Source organism: Passer montanus, unplaced genomic scaffold (genome assembly GCF_014805655.1).
Source record: "Passer montanus isolate IOZ18808 unplaced genomic scaffold, ASM1480565v1 scaffold1, whole genome shotgun sequence".
NCBI classification, from domain to species: domain Eukaryota; kingdom Metazoa; phylum Chordata; class Aves; order Passeriformes; family Passeridae; genus Passer; species Passer montanus.
The window spans coordinates 17,901,889-17,917,497 of record NW_024356504.1 but is presented as its reverse complement, the minus strand read 5'-3'; the positions used below and the strand labels follow the sequence as shown (position 1 = coordinate 17,917,497).

General features: G+C 40.8%; 1 protein-coding gene across 5 annotated transcripts in view; it reads left to right on the top strand.

Annotated features, from left to right (window-relative positions):
• SEMA5B (semaphorin 5B) overlaps positions 1–15,609 on the top strand; it is a 269,780-nt gene that overhangs the window by 65,085 nt on the left and 189,086 nt on the right. Inside the window, exon 1 of one of the 5 annotated variants that reach the window (XM_039700351.1) lies at positions 14,323–14,398. The exons of the other annotated variants lie outside the window; for them this stretch is intronic. The gene's annotated coding sequence lies outside the window, so the exon portion shown is untranslated. Of the gene's footprint in view, positions 1–14,322; positions 14,399–15,609 lie in introns of those variants that run through there. 5 annotated transcript variants of the gene reach the window in all.

Here is a 15,609-nt window from a genome sequence, read left to right as displayed (position 1 = left end):
CAGACACAATTTTAGCAGAACTGATAAGGTGGCACAAATTGTTTTGGCTCAAGGAAAAAAAAGTTTCCAAAGATTTTCTGACCACTTCAGCCTTACTGCTGCTGGAAACCCTATTTCAGTACTCATGTGCTTCCTAGAGACTTGAAAAATCCACCCCATTTTCTACTGTGAAAGGTGTTTTGCAGACACAAGAGATCACAGTTAAGTTTCTGATCCTGCTGGCCAGATTGCTTAAACCCTCTGTGCTTCACAAATTTTGTGATATTATGTGAACAACAATAAAGTTGTTTTTCTTTTTGGCTCTTATGATTGTCTCTGCAGGATCTGAATTATTTGCAGTGCCAAATTTCAGAGCCCAGCTTTTTAACTCAACCAACACCCCCTCAGTCTTTTAGTTTGGAAACACCTTGTTCAAGTCTCTGCTAAGTGGCCCTTATGTTTGTATGGAAACCTTATCAAAAGAGATGGAAGTCAGTCCTGGCCTCATCCCTTCATCTCTGAGAAACACCTTGATAACAGTATTTTTCCTCCCTTAAGTTGCACTGTAATTGCAAGAGATTTGCAGTGGTCACTTCCAGGGACACCCAAGTACTCATCATAGGGGAAAGTATTTGCGTGTTTTCACTGAGAATTGTTAATTTTGTGACTGTACTTCTTGCAAAACTTGCCTGTCACCATGATTGGGCTGTGAGTGTCCCTGTGATTGCTCTATAAATAGTCTGGGTGGACAGAGACCAAACAGAGCACTTAAACAGTAAGGACTTTTCTGTTGGGCCTGCTGGGTTTGTGCAGGTTGTCATTGTCATTGTCACTGTCACAGGCTGCAAAAAAATATTTTCAGCTGCTTGAGATAAAATGGGCAGAGGTGGAGACTTTGTGTTGGCTTGAAACACTGAGATTCTTTCAGGCCAGAAATGTTCTTTCTGCTGCCAGCCCCCTGAAGACTTCTTTGGCCTGAAGGCTCATGTGTTACAGCTTATATATTAGCCCAATAAAAGATTCACGATCTGCCTTGCCTTGCTATCAGTCCATCTCCTAAATAATGTTGCTGCAGCTAATGGTGGCTCATGTTTGATTTCTATCCAGGGTATTTTAAGGCTGCAAAACCATGTAGCAGGATGGGTGTCTGTCTCAGTGCTATCCTCTGCCTGTTATTATGTGTGTTTGTATTAATGACAAGATATCCTGCAGCATTAGTTGATTTAAATATTGAAAACAAATGTTCTCCTATTTCTCTGCCTTGGGGCTAGGAGTGATTATTCCAGCCTCTTCAGTGCACAGGAGTCTGCATCTGTTCCTCTGCATCTGCAGAGGTCTCTATTCTGCTGTGAGCCCAACATATGAACTCAGTTTGCAATTTCATCTGAGAAATGCTAAAATTGGCACCCAGTTCTGCAGGTACCTATACCAGCACTATCCATTGGTCAAAATCTTGCTTTGCTTTAGAAATGCAGGTTTTTTTAGACTTGGCCACTTGGGTCAACATCCTTCTGCCTCTTCATTGTTTACATCTTGATGTTTCAGTATCACCAGGATACATTATTATGACCCTGGGATGCAAACAGTCCATTGCTGATGGTTTTTTTTAGTAACTTGGCAATGTTATCTAAAGCAAAGCAGACTCTTGAAATTGGGACATACTGCAATTCACAAGGACAATAAAAAGTATTTGTGGTACAGAGTATTTTGCACATTTGAAATCTCTGTTGTATCAATCTTAATCAGAAAAGAGTGCCTGGAGCAAAAAAAAAAATTGCTGTTTAATGTTTCTGATAAAAGTAGCATTTGCAAAAAAAATACATTTAGAAATGATATAACAGTTTCACACAGTAGCCTTAACAATGTTGATAGTGTTGTTTATAAATATGTGGTTAGGGAGATATAAAATTGTAGATCATTGACTTCTAATACCATTTTCTGAGCTATTTAGGTGTGTCGACTGAATGAATGTTTAGAATCCATGCAGCACATGTAGTAAAAATTTGCATGAAGACCATATTGATTTCAGGGGCAGGGGAAACATTTCAAGGCAGAATAGACGAGCTGCTGGATTTATCTGTATTCTAAGTTGTGAGAATGCAGAATTTTCCCAAGGGACACCTTCTAGTCCTGATGTGAGCTGGTGCAAGGCAGTGGGAGGCATTGCATATGAGATGTATCGAACAACTGCAAGCTGCAGCTATTGGGTTTGGTTCCTGGCCTCTCCTGTATATCCCAACAAGGCATTCCATGATGGGTTCTATCAAATAGCCTAATTTCTAGCCCTTCACACACGGGAAAGGTGCGCCCACAACTACACCCAGAGAGGCAGAAGTAAATGTTGCTCTTCCATCTGCTCATGACATGAGTCTAGTCGCTTTTTGGTGGCTGTGTGCTGGTTTTGGCATTTGGGGGCTGCAGAGTTGAGATACCAGCAGCAGGAGAAGGCACAGCCCTAGCAGAGCAGTGGGTCAAGGGAGAACCTACATCCCTAGTGAGCGGGCAGTGAAGAGAGCTGGAGGAAAACAAGAAAGCATGGGAGACATTGGTATTAGTAGCAGAGAAGTAACAGGAATTACAAAAAACTGATGCTCATGTGGTGATGTGACTTTTATGATAAAGTGCCTCAATTTGTCAAGATCATTTTGAACATTTTGTTTCTTCAAGCCAATGTCAAGATCTTTTTATGTCCTCAGTCTGGAGCTCATTAAGTGTATGACGCATGGAAAATTCTGTTTATCTCTTAATAATGTAACACTGGGGAAAACAAACTCTTAACCCCATTTTCTGTTGGACACCTTCTGTACTCCAAATTCCATCTATTTTATATATGTGCCCCAAAACATTTGTATATATGTCTCGCTGTGTCTCAGTGCGGATTTGAAAGTTGTTCTGTGCAGAAATCTCACCTGGGCATTGAGAACAAAATACATAAGCACAGAGCTCTGTCCACCTGAGATGGAAACACCCCCTCACTGCCAGTGTTACAGATGGGTATTTCTCTGGAGGGAGATAGTGAAGGAGGCAGTGCATTTAGGAGTTTGTTGTTGCCTTGCTTCAAAGTGAGGAGAGAATCAATAATTTGTTAGGCTGTGAGCTGACGTCTTGTCTAAGTGCCAGCTCTGGTGTCCTCCAGGATAAGCTGCCAAAATGTCTGAGGGAGCAAAGCGGGATGTAAATTCCACAAGTCATTTTCCTGAAACTCTTATGTGGGAAACCTTTAGAAGCCTCTCAGTAAGGACAAAATCCTTCCAGGCTTAATGCTTGTTTGAGCAAAATTCCTTCTGAGGTCAGTAGACCTAATCCTGAAGTCTTATCACTTGTTTACCTTGATGGGATTTGAGTGTGTGTGGGGGGAACAGAGGGTCTTGGTACAGGGTGTGCTGGAAATGCTTTCCTGGGAGAAGTCTGCCAGGCTCTGCAGAAATGCATATTTGAAAGGAAGGCTTGCTTCAGTAAAAATCACCTTGGTTTCCTACTTTCTCAGCAGTGGGAGAAAGGGTAGGTGAGGATCCATCTTTCCTCTAAAGGCTCTTTGGAGTCTGTGGGTGGCCCAGCCCCATCTCTCAGGGATGGTGCATCTCACAATTCCATGTGTGTGCTTCTAAAGTGGTTTGCATCTCAGACTTTCTTTTGCATCCTAGATGAAAAAAGCCCCCCATGCTGCCAACCCACTCATATCTTTTTAATTCTAATGTAGCCCATCAGAGTGATAAATAGTGTCGAATACAGAAGCAGATGAGAACTGAGATGTTGGTTTCTCTCATCCTTAAGCTGGAAAACAAGCTCTGGGTTTGCTGTTTGGCTCTGGGGAAAGAATCTTGCAGGGGGCTTTGGAGCAGGTCCTGGCTCTGTTTGCCCCATGTGCTGTCACAGTGAAACCCCATAAAAGGCCCCTTGTCCCTGCATTGCAAGTCATGGCGTGCCAACAGTGCCCTCAGCAGAGAATTCTCCTGTCTGTCTCTTTTCTTCCCCTCTTTCTCCTTGCAAATTGAAATCTATCTCCTTTATAACAGACTCAGCCTTTATTAGCCGAAGATCATGCCTCTTTATTAACCTTTCAGTAAGGCTACATCAGCTGAGTGAAACACCATTCAGCGGGGCATATGCTATCATAGAAGTCACCGCTGGTGTCACACAGCTGTGTACAATTTTGTTTGGTTTGAGGCTTTTTGCTTTTCAGTAAAGAGATGGAAAACGTTCTTTTCTTCTTTTCTGCTTTCTGGTGAGTGACTTATAAACAGTCTGTGTGAAATTGGCTCTGGAAAATATAATCAGAAAAATATATAGGCTGTTGCATTGTTTTTCTGAATTCCAGGTCATGGTACAGGGGAGATTCTGTGGTAAAGTTTCATTAAAAGTAAAGGAGGAACAATAAAAACTCTGCTGCTGATCCAGGGAAAGTAAAACTTTGTCAAGACAAGTAACTCTGGGCCATCCTGTACTTTATTCCCTGCTGCTTATCTAAAGTACATTACTTACATTCAATAGATTTCTACTTCTGGTAGTTTATAACTCCATGAGTTTAAGAGCCTTTGACTAATTAAGAGTAGAGAGGTTTTTGCCATGCTGCCATAACCCTACTGGAAGAATAATATTCAAGTGTTTTGTTCTTTGGGGGCATATGAGGCCAAAATTACAAAGAAACGTCTGTGTAACTATACATATATATTTTTACTTACATACATAAATATGCAGACGTGTACATATACACACATACATAAATATGCCAGCATACACACATAGATACATATATGTGCTCAGATTATATCTATGTCCATACCCATATTTGTTTAAAAAAAAGGGCCTTAGAAGGGAACAGCTTTGTCGGGAAGAATGTATATGCTTTTATCAGTTTTCTAGATGGGTCTCTGGTTGGGTTTTAAGTTATTTGCAAGTTAATCATGGAAAGATTTCAAGAGGTTTGATCCTACAGGTGAAGAAGCATGTGTGATTGTGTGACACATGTGACACATGCAGAAAGCAACTGGGAGGGGTGTCTGTGCTTAAAGTACCCAGACAAGTTTTATTACTTCTGTCCATGGATGCTGATTTGAAACGTGGAAGGCTTACCCTATTAAGGTAGCTCAGAAATGTCTTTCCAAAATGGAGTTTGGTCCAGGACCAGAGAAAGACATACAGGAAAGGATCACAAGTGAGGAAATGGCTGTGTCAAATGGCACTTGAAGAGTGAGAAGGTAAAATGCATATGAAAAACAGCTGAGTTAAAAGTGTGTAAATGAAGGGACAGGCAGCTCAGTTGAAACTCACAACTGGGTTAACCTTACCGGTGTTGGATGCCTAATTCCACAATAAATCCTGTACCCCACAGCTCAAGATTTGGAAAACTTAAGAGTCCTTAACTTCATTCCTGTTTGACATCATGAGCCAGTGCCTCTCACATCATTGTGAACCTGACTGATAGCTCTCTCCTAAGGCTTGGGCAGTACTGAGACCCATTGGGTTTTTAATTCCATGTATAGGTGTTTGTGGTGCCACCAGGGAAGTGTCTGGTCTGAATCAGCAAATCTATCCTGAGATGAGTGATGCAAAATGAAAGCAGTCAGGAAAAGAAGTATTTGTTGATGGAAGTTGTCAAAACACCACTCATTTTAGTGAAGGATCAAAAACAGCTTTGTTGGGATAAGAGAATTTACAAATGTGTCATTATGCTGTTGCTAAGATCACACCTCTAGCATCATGTACCAAGATCATGCTCTTAATGTCAGAAACCAGACTCCAAAGGACCACTGCACCATTAAAGGAGATACAGAAGCAGGAATGAATTTAGCCAGTTTCATCTAGAGAAACGCTTAATGGCAGGATGATCATCTTAAGGGTCATTTAATACCAGGAAAAGGAAATGATACATAACACAAGTAGTAACACAAAGAACAGTGAATTCAATTTAAAAAAGGGCAAATTCAAATTGGAAATGAGGCTAAACTTTTAGATGGTTAGGGGCTGGCAGAAAGGGAAATCATTTGCTTAATGAGGTAGTTATGACAAACTAGGTAGAAATACTTTGTTTTCCGAAATCAGCAAGTGCGACATTCAGTCTTTTCTGCTTGATACAGTGGGTTCAACAGCAGAGTCCAGTGGTGTTTTGCCAGCCTTGTCCATCATGACCATTTGTTGCATTAATAATCTGTGTTTGTATAAAGGCACTATGGTGGCATTGTAGAATCCTTCTTGTTTCTCTAACACTGAAGAAAGAAATTGGATATTTTGTATCTTCATAATATGAAACCAAAACTTTAGCAGTCTTTTCTGCCTGATACAGTGGGTTCAACAGCAGAGTCCAGTTGTGTTTTGCCAGCCTTGTCCATCATGACCATTAGTTGCATTAATAATCCGTGTTTGAATAAAGGCACTATGGTAGCATTGTAGAATCCTTTTTGTTTCTCTAACACTGAAGAAAGAAATTGTATATTTTGTATCTTCATAATACAAAACCAAAACTTTAATGTGCTGGGGTTGTACAGGTGATGGAGATTTACAACCTCATGACTTTTGTGCCTGATCAAAACTGTGTTATAGAAAGGCTGGGAGGGACTCTTCCTCAAGTGTTTCTCTAACACTGAAGAAAGAAATTGTATATTTTGTATCTTCATAATACAAAACCAAAACTTTAATGTGCTGGGGTTGTACAGGTGATGGAGATTTACAACCTCATGACTTTTGTGCCTGATCAAAACTGTGTTATAGAAAGGCTGGGAGGGACTCTTCCTCAAGTTATGGGGGCTTGGGTGCTTCAGGCTTCACTGTTTTGAGGACAGTGGACACCTCAGAGGTACCTGCTGGAAATCCTACTCCCGTATTCTGCTCCTGCTGTTTCCTTGAAGCAGAGCTGACCCCATGGCTGTTGTTACACAGTGGGTGATCTTAATTCCTGACCTGCAGGGCTTGCTGCTCCAAATGAGCCCTTGGGCTCCTGCCTGCTTGCAGCACGTTTTAGGAGCATGTCTGAAAACAGCCTTGTCTCTGTGTTGCCAGGAAGGCTTCATGGAAAAGAGACTACAAATGCATACTGCCAGAACCTCACATCAGAGTAAAAGTGAGCCAAATGTATTTCCAGTGCAAATTTACTGGAATTGGTGACCAGTGCAAGAACTGATACTGATAGTTAAATCAGTGGTTCTGATACAATAAAGACAAATGATTAACTGTTTATCTTTTTGTAGCACAGATATACAGTTGATAGTTCTTGCTTTATTTTAAATATATTGATAGGCACAAAGTACCTATGATGAGGTTGCATAGGGATCCCAGATAACAGTTAATGATTGCCAACTGATGAGTTTTGCAATGTCTGAAAATGAAAGGGTAACGTTCAGTGCATGGAAGTGGCTCCTATTGTCCAAAACAGCTGATGATTATTCTATTTAAGAAACAGAATTCTCATAAGGATTTGAGCTGATCAAAATTTAAAGCAGTTTTTCCAGAACCTTGATAATTATCAGGAAATGAATGTAAAACTGTGATCTCATGCCATTTGGAAAATTAATGGGATAATCTGATGGGCAGAGCTTGCTAGAGATCTGACTGTACACTGGAAAATAAGTCTTTAGGCCTTGGTCTCTGTCAACAGCAATGGAAGTGGAGAAGACAGCAGATTTTATTCTGTAATTATCTGAAATGAAAATGGGAGGTGTCCTAAAGAGAAATAGAGTAGTATTGCTTTCAGCAAGGAAAATAGGTCAGCCTAAATACTAGTACTGGTTGTTACATGCTACTGTGGATGTGTGTGTTAGAGAGCTTGCTGGAAGATTAATTTATTCCTGTAAAAACATTGTTTTATGGAGATCTTCTTTGAGCTTTGAGATTTTCATTGAAGAAATGGAAAATTAACAGTTTCCAGCTACCAGAGAGTTTCAGATGGAAACCTCATTGCTAGTCAAGTTTCTTTCCCCAGTGCAAATACATAAACACTTGCAGGAAATCATCTGTACTGCTGTGGACATAGTTTCCTCTGCAATACAAATGAGTCCATTTTTGCAATATGTCCTGTCTCTTGGTTCTGCAGCATCCCTTACTGGATGTATAAGTCACTTTAGCTGTGAACTCTAACTCCAGTTGTGAGATTTCAAGTTTTTGCTTCTAGGTTTCTGTTGCAATCAAAAGTTTGTATGTTGCTTGGAGGACTGGGGTTGTACAGGTGATGGAGATTTACAGCCTCATGACTTTTGTGCCTGGTCAGAACTGTGTAATAGAAAGGCTGGGGGGGAACTCTTCCTCGACTTGCTACCCCAGTTGCTCTCAAAATCTTCTCTGCTCTTTGGTGAAAATTAGTAACAAAGTGTGTGATGTTCTGTGGAAACAATGGCAGCAGTTGCACTGGCAGTAAATGTCAAAGAAAGAAGCTGTAAAGGAAAGTAAATATGAATTATCAGGAGTCAGCACAAGAGATTTTGCTGCAGTAACTCAATCTTTTTGGCTGGGGATAGTCACAGATTTAATCCACCACTAGTATGAGGCATTGAAGCAGTTGAACAATAACCTATGAAAGTTATACTGGTAGTGTTCCAGGACCATAGGAAAGATAATACTTCCACAGTGTTTTGCCAAAATATTTTTGGACCTATATAGCACATGACAAGTGTTTATCAACTACTGTGTAGCATGTACTGGACCCAGCTATGTAACTGATTCCAGCTTTAGTCTTTTGTGCTGTGACATTGAGTTGCTCCTTAGGGTGCAAATGCCAGGTGGCCTTCCCCTAGCAGATCCCATCTTTATCCCTGTGTAAAATGTGCAATGCTTTGTGGGATGAGGAAAGTCTTAACTGTATTGTTAAATTAAGGAACTTATTTAAAAAATCTTCTCTCCTTTAAGTAGGTGTCAGTCACACTTTTTGGTTAGATACCGTAAGCTAGTTCTATGTTTGCTTTGGGTCTGCAGTTGAACAGAGTAGTTCATCACTGGGGGAAACAAGTCTTTCTTTATAACTGTTTATAACTCTTCATTTTATCTGGGCTTGTCAGTGTCTGGCAGATTCTTCATCCTCAGTGCCATTCCTCTTCAGCTCACTAACAGAGCCATCATTAGCCCTGCATATAGTGGCAGGCTTGGGATTTCATTACTTTTCTGAAGTTTCCTTCACTCTCTCCTGGGTTTTCTTTGAAATTTATTTTCATTATAGGTGAAAAAGGATGTGTTCTGCTCTGAATCTGGTCTTTGCTCTGTTCTTAGCACTTGTAATTACTACAGGACTGCACTGACCTGCAACTGTGCTTAACATTTCTGCTTGGAAAAGCATTTATGAGATGCTGGCATGTGCATCTCATTTTGATAGGTTTACTTGCACTGTTTAGAACAATCTGAGGAGATTGATAATCGCTTGTTTTGAAATACAGACACAAAGAATTAAATAAAGGCTTTACAAGTAATCTCTTTTTTCCTCTAGCCAAAGCAGCACTGTCATGTTTTCATATATCAACTTATTTAGGGTCAAAGTTTGACTTCTCTATGAATTTGATAGGCATATATAAGTGCTGCATCTGAGTAGTTCACAGAGGGATTTGGCACTTTGATTTTTAAATGCAGTGCCAAAATGTGGAGAGAAAAGTGCAGCTTGAATAGAATGGAGCCGATGCAATGACAGGAGGTAAATTTTCAGCAAAAATTACTGTGAGAGGAGACGATGACTTAGGAAACCAATTGCAATTAAAATTGTTGTAACTGAGTTGATACTGGAGGCAGAAAACTGCTTTTGATATTTGCTAGCTAGGCAGAAACTGAGAAAATATGTGTTTTCTGAGAACAGAGATATGTAGGAAAGATGGCTTATATTTAAAACTCTACATAGGGACTCAGAAAATTGACTTCAGTTCCTTTCCTGGCTGCCTCACAGGATGCCTCTGTAGTCTTGGGGACGATTACAAAGTTTTCACCATATGTTTATGCTGCATCTAGTGATCTGGAGCCCTCATTTTAGTTGGGAGTTCATGAAATTCTACCCTACCAAGTAATATTTACTTACTTGTGTATACCAGAAAGTGAAAATAAATGGTCTTTGGAAAAATTAAACTGAGCCATATTTACACTGAATAGGGATTCTGTCTCCGGGTCGGTGATGGAAGAAAAGTAGGCCCTTCAGAAATTATGACATATCAGACTCAATGCTCAGACCCAGAATGGGATGATTTAAATTGTTTCAAAAATTTTTGTGAGGAGGGAAAAGGGAGAAGGGGAGGTGGTGCTTACTATGAAGTTTATGAGCTATTTTCCCAGGATCTTTGTCACATAACTCAGCAAAGAGGAAGGACGTGAAGTAGAGAGATCCTTCCTCAAAGAGGACTTTGTAACACCATTATTTGTGTCAGCCAAATGCAGATGCACTTCTTTTTTAATGAAGGAAAAATTTGCCCTTTTTTTAAAATAGATAAATCATCCACAAACAAGCTTATGTGAAAATAGAAGGAAGAAGTCCAACGAGGCATGCCAGAGAAGGAAGTTTGCAGAGTCCAAGGGATTCAGAGAAGCCTGCAGTGGGACTGTCTCTGAGAGGGAGCATTTACATCACCCATTCTTGACGGGTTTACCTTCTGGGACTCTAACCTTGGACTGCTGCCGGGACGTTTGTCTTGGACTAGTCCTCTGGGCTGGTGAGTTAGTGATGGAATGACACACGTCTCTGTTGGGCTGAAACATGATATTTTCAGATGGCTCAGTGTGAGGGGTTTTGGTCTCTGATCATTCTGTCTCCTGCTCCAGTGATGAGAGGATATGTCAAGTAGTTAACGCACAAATCTGGGAACTGGAAGACTTGGCCACTGTTCCTGAGGCTGCCACAGCCTATTTGTGATTCTGGAAAAGGCAAAGAATGACAGACATTAGATGCAGCATTTTCCAGTGGCTCAATGACTTAACTCTGCTGTCATTAGACTCAGTGGGACTTTCTCTCTTGACTTTGTTAGAAGCCTTATATTTCAGACTGTCTATAAAGCATGTATGTTCTTCTAATAATTTGGTTATAAATGAAATGTGTGCCTGATGCAGTAGGGAATTGATGCAACTTTTTTGCTGCTGTATAATGGGTGGGGAAATCACAGTTAACTAAAAAGGTGGGTCACTGCTGCAGGCCCTGGCGATATACAGCTTCAAATCCAAAATAGTGTTGGTGTATTTTGCCAGAGTCCATTGTTACACAAGAACCTACTACTTCTCAGTTACTCAGGGCACATAGATGTGATGTAGTATAAGCAGGGGAATGCTGAGTGGAAATTGATTAGTTTGGTCCTAGAATATATCCCACAAAAGCTCAGCAGATTTTCCACAGGAGCGCTACAAGAAGGTGCTATTTATAGTTTGTGCTCATTATGTGCTGTCTGAAACTAGGAAGAGTTTCCACTTTGGAAAGGTTGTAATTTCAGTTTGGAAAAAGGAAAGACATTTTAAAATTCCTTATTGAAAATTATTTTTTTATTTGAACAGAAATATGAAATGTTTCTCTCTGATTTTGTAGAATGATGGACCCAACACAAGAGTTTTTCAGAACAACCAGTCTGGTCTGATCGTATTGATTCATTTGCCTTTGGTCTGTCTGGCAAAGACATATGGGTCCAGAAAATGTTTTTCCATGGGAAGTGTCAGTTTCAGTCCTGCAGACAGCTCCCAGGCTGGGAGTCCTCTGAAAGAGAGGAGATGTGAAGGAGGCTGCAGGAATCAATCAATCAAGTGGTGCCATTAGCAGGCAACAGTCTGCAGAGACGTGTTCAGAAAGCCCCAGAAATCCCAGATACACTGTTCTTTTGCAGATTGCTATACTGAGCAAAACTTGGTCATCTCACAAGGGAGAATGGGATCATATGGCCTAACTCTGCTGCTGGACAAAAATACACATCCAGAGTGATCAAGTGCCACAGTGTCTAGAAAAAAGATGTAGGCATGTGCTCCTTATGCTCCAGAGGCTTGCTTGAGCAAGTCTCTCCTGTACCCTGGGCAGTCTAGGGGCAGAAGAATGTTATTTTATTGAGTACTGTTTGACTGCATGTCAGGGATCCTAAAAGCCCTGTGAGTTTGATGTTAAACTTTGCTTGGACTTCCAGTAGTTTGGTTTGTGGCATGGCTGGGGGTCACTGGCCTGTAAAGCCCTGGCCCTGTTGGCTGTTTCACCTGTGTCCTGCAGCATGAGCTGGTGGGAAGCCGAGCAGCCAACAGGACCAGCAGCACAGGCTTGGTCCCCTCACATCTCTACTTTGAAAGACCTGGCAAAATTAAAACACTGGATGTGTCATTGTCAAGAGATCAAGCTTTAATCAGAAAAGAGTCATGCTGGAGATTTCCTGGGCAGAGCTGCTCTCAGTATCCTGGGTCTGGCTGAAACAATGTGAAAGGTGAACTTGGCTCAGTGGCTTTTACTTCTTTGATCTTCCTTGCCCAGACTGGTACATTCTGCACCAAAATGGTACAGCTGTACTCTTTGGAGGAAGAATAGGAATTTTATTTAACTAAAGATGTTTGCAGCCATTCTTGTCTCTCCTTGAATTCTTTTCATATTCATATTCATGGATTTAGTACTAATGAGAACAAAAACTATATGTTAAAAAGATCACCTGTCCCTTAAAAGGTCTCTTGGAGTAGCCAAAGAGGGGGAAAAAAGTAATGAACAGCAGCTCCCTCTGAATTTTTGACTCATCTAATCACCTAAATTAATCAGTGATAAAGAAAAGTGTGCAGCTTGGTGTGACCATCCAGGACACTCTCTCTGGCTCCATGACTTACCCTGCCTTGCCTGCATATCCAGGGTGCTCTGGTGTGAGATTATGCTCTGTCCTCAGGTGCCTGCTATACTTAATCCTGTGTAATCAGATTTAATTCAGGACTGATGTTGGCTATGACAGAAGACTATTTCCAGGCAGCTGTAGGTCTAGTTTAGGCCTTTTAGGATCAAACTTTCATCTCCAATTTAAATACACTGAAGGAAAGAGTTCATCTTTCACAGCTCTTGGAAGTAGAACCTAGAGCTAGGTATTGTCTTCGAACACTATCCCGGGCCCTGCCTCTGTGACCTTCCATGGATATGTACATGCTTTTGGTGACAGTCTTAAGTTAATAGTCATGGCTGTGTATGGAAAAGGCAGGAATGAAAATAATGCCTCACTTTAGGGTGTTCTTGCAAGCAATGAGGAATAGTGTCTGGGAAGCACCAGCTGGTAAGTTGGGGTTTCCCCCTTCCCCCAGCTGTGCCACTGGTCTGCTGTAAAATCCTTTGCAAAGCATTCACCTTCTCTGGAGGCTCAGTTTAGCTTTTGTGCAGCAGGAACAGTGATTCCATTCAGCTCTGCATCCACAGTGGTGATTGCACGGGGCTAACGAGCAGTAATGCAGCCTTCAGGGAGCTGCAGTGCTGAAGCCACTCTAGTGAGTGTTTTGTGCTGGAAGAAGAATAGATCCTTAAAATATTTAATCAACAATTGCTGGGTATATATACCCCCACTTCTGGATTAAATACTCTTAGTGATTTAGGACTCTGTTATGTCTTTACCTCTTTTGTTTATCTCATGTTCTCCTCAATTGGAGCTTCACTTTAAATGATGATAAAGCACTTTAACCATGCCTTTGCTGGCTGTGGTTGTTAGAAAATCTTCTGCATATTTTTAATCGTTTTAAAATAGTGATTCCATTCTCACTTTCTGAACTATCTAAACTTTTTTAAAAGGGAAACAATAATGAATTTCTATATGGGTTATACCTTGTAAAAAGATTATCTCCATTTGCTCTTTTTAGAAACTTTTCAGAAGGGAAGGCACTGTCCCAATGCACAGAAGCAATTTTTCTTTTCAATGGATCCTGTGACTCAAATCTAAACCTTTGCTCTCAGAGGAACACTTTTCAAATGTTTACTTAATGCTTGATTCCTGATAGGCAGTCTGGAGAAAAAAACAGATGAGGTGTTACTCCTGAAAGTTATACTGCTTTATATTGTTTGAAAGGCAGAGATTGAACTGATTTGTCTAGCAGCTTGCCTTTTCTCAGCTGGGGGAAAAAGTTCCTTTGTAGCTCAGGCTTTTATCAACAGTCTAATAAAAGTGTTTTATATATATACATTAAAAATCATACAACATATAAAGCCTTTTATCTTGATGGCTCCAAAGTAGTTGACAGATTTGTCAAGTAATTTGTCAGCTACTTTCCTCAAAAGTTATCTCTTACTCCAGAAAGTTATCATGGAGGTATTTCTATAGTAGGTGAAAATATTCTTGCTACTGATAGCTTTGAAACAACAATCAGATTTGTAATGCATGCATTACAAAATTTTAATCTACAATTTTTGTAAATGTTTTCCTAGCCCTTTTTCCTAGCTGAAGCAGGTTTTTGTGGAAGGGCAAAACCTGCATGAACTGATGGGGATGCCTGCTCCTCTGTGGCACCTCTGGACCCATCCCAGGCTTGGAGAGGACCTTCTGGGCAAGAAGTGAGTTGTCTTCAAGGGCCTAGTGAAATTCTTCACAGCAATTTGCCCTTTACCTCACTAGTGACACCATGACCTTCCATGGCCACTATTCCATATAAGCCCGATATATCAGCAGCGTTTGCCTCTTCTGGAAGGGCTCTGGGTACACATCCCACATGCACACACACTCTGCATCTGGGATGCTTCACCAGAGGATCCCTTGCCTCCTGGACCTTTCCCCTGTGCAGGTTGTTGCCCACCTCATGAGCAGACTGGTTGTTGAGCTACCTCAGGAGCAAACTGGTTGCTGAGCTACCTCATGAGCAGACTGGTTGCAAGGTGGCTGAGGTTTCATGAAGGGATCCATGGCAGGAGCGTGTTAATGGACTCAATGCAATTTGTTGGCTCCAGTGGATTTTGCTGCGCCCTTGGCGTGTTCGTGCTTCCTGTACGAAACTTGGCTGAAGGAGCCAGAACTGCAAGACATCATCCCAAATTCCAGCTGGGATGCGTAACTTGGCTACATGACACTCTCCTCTCTTTACCCCCCTTAACTACTTCCCATGTTAAATAGTTTCTCAGGACTCAAAGGGGAAAGAGGAAATAATCTCCAGGCCAATGATTCTCATAAGTAGAAAAATTACATAAATAAATTAGCAATGATTAATAGGAAGAAATTGTCACTTGTCTCACTTGCTTGGAAGCTGTAGCTTGCTGAAATGACAGTCTTGGTGTTGGGGGTTTTGGGATGCAGAGAGTGAATGATGGGGGTAGGGATTTATTTCATATATATTTTCAAATTGAAAAAAAAAAGTGTGATTTATTTTTCTTTGCTGCAGCTTGCTCCAAATTTTCAGTTTTACATTAATAGCTGTGGGAACAGCAGTTCTTACTGCCATATACTCTTGCTATTAACACTGTGTCTGGTTTGACAGCGCATCTCTCAATTTATTTTTTTTTAATTCCCCTGTGATCATAAAATATGTATCAGCCTTCCTTTCTAATCTCCTTTGGCATGTCCAGCTAGCTATTTTGTATCTTTGCTCTGTTTGAATTTGATTTTTCTAGCAACATATACTTAATCAGAAAAAAAGAAACCCTCTATTAAAACTCCCTTTTTCAAAAATTTGAAACCTGATTGAGTTCATATTTAATGGAATGATTTCTCCAGTAGCCCCTAACAGCTTTCTACCCAAAATGTTTGCTTCACTGATATTTTAATTGCTGTAATA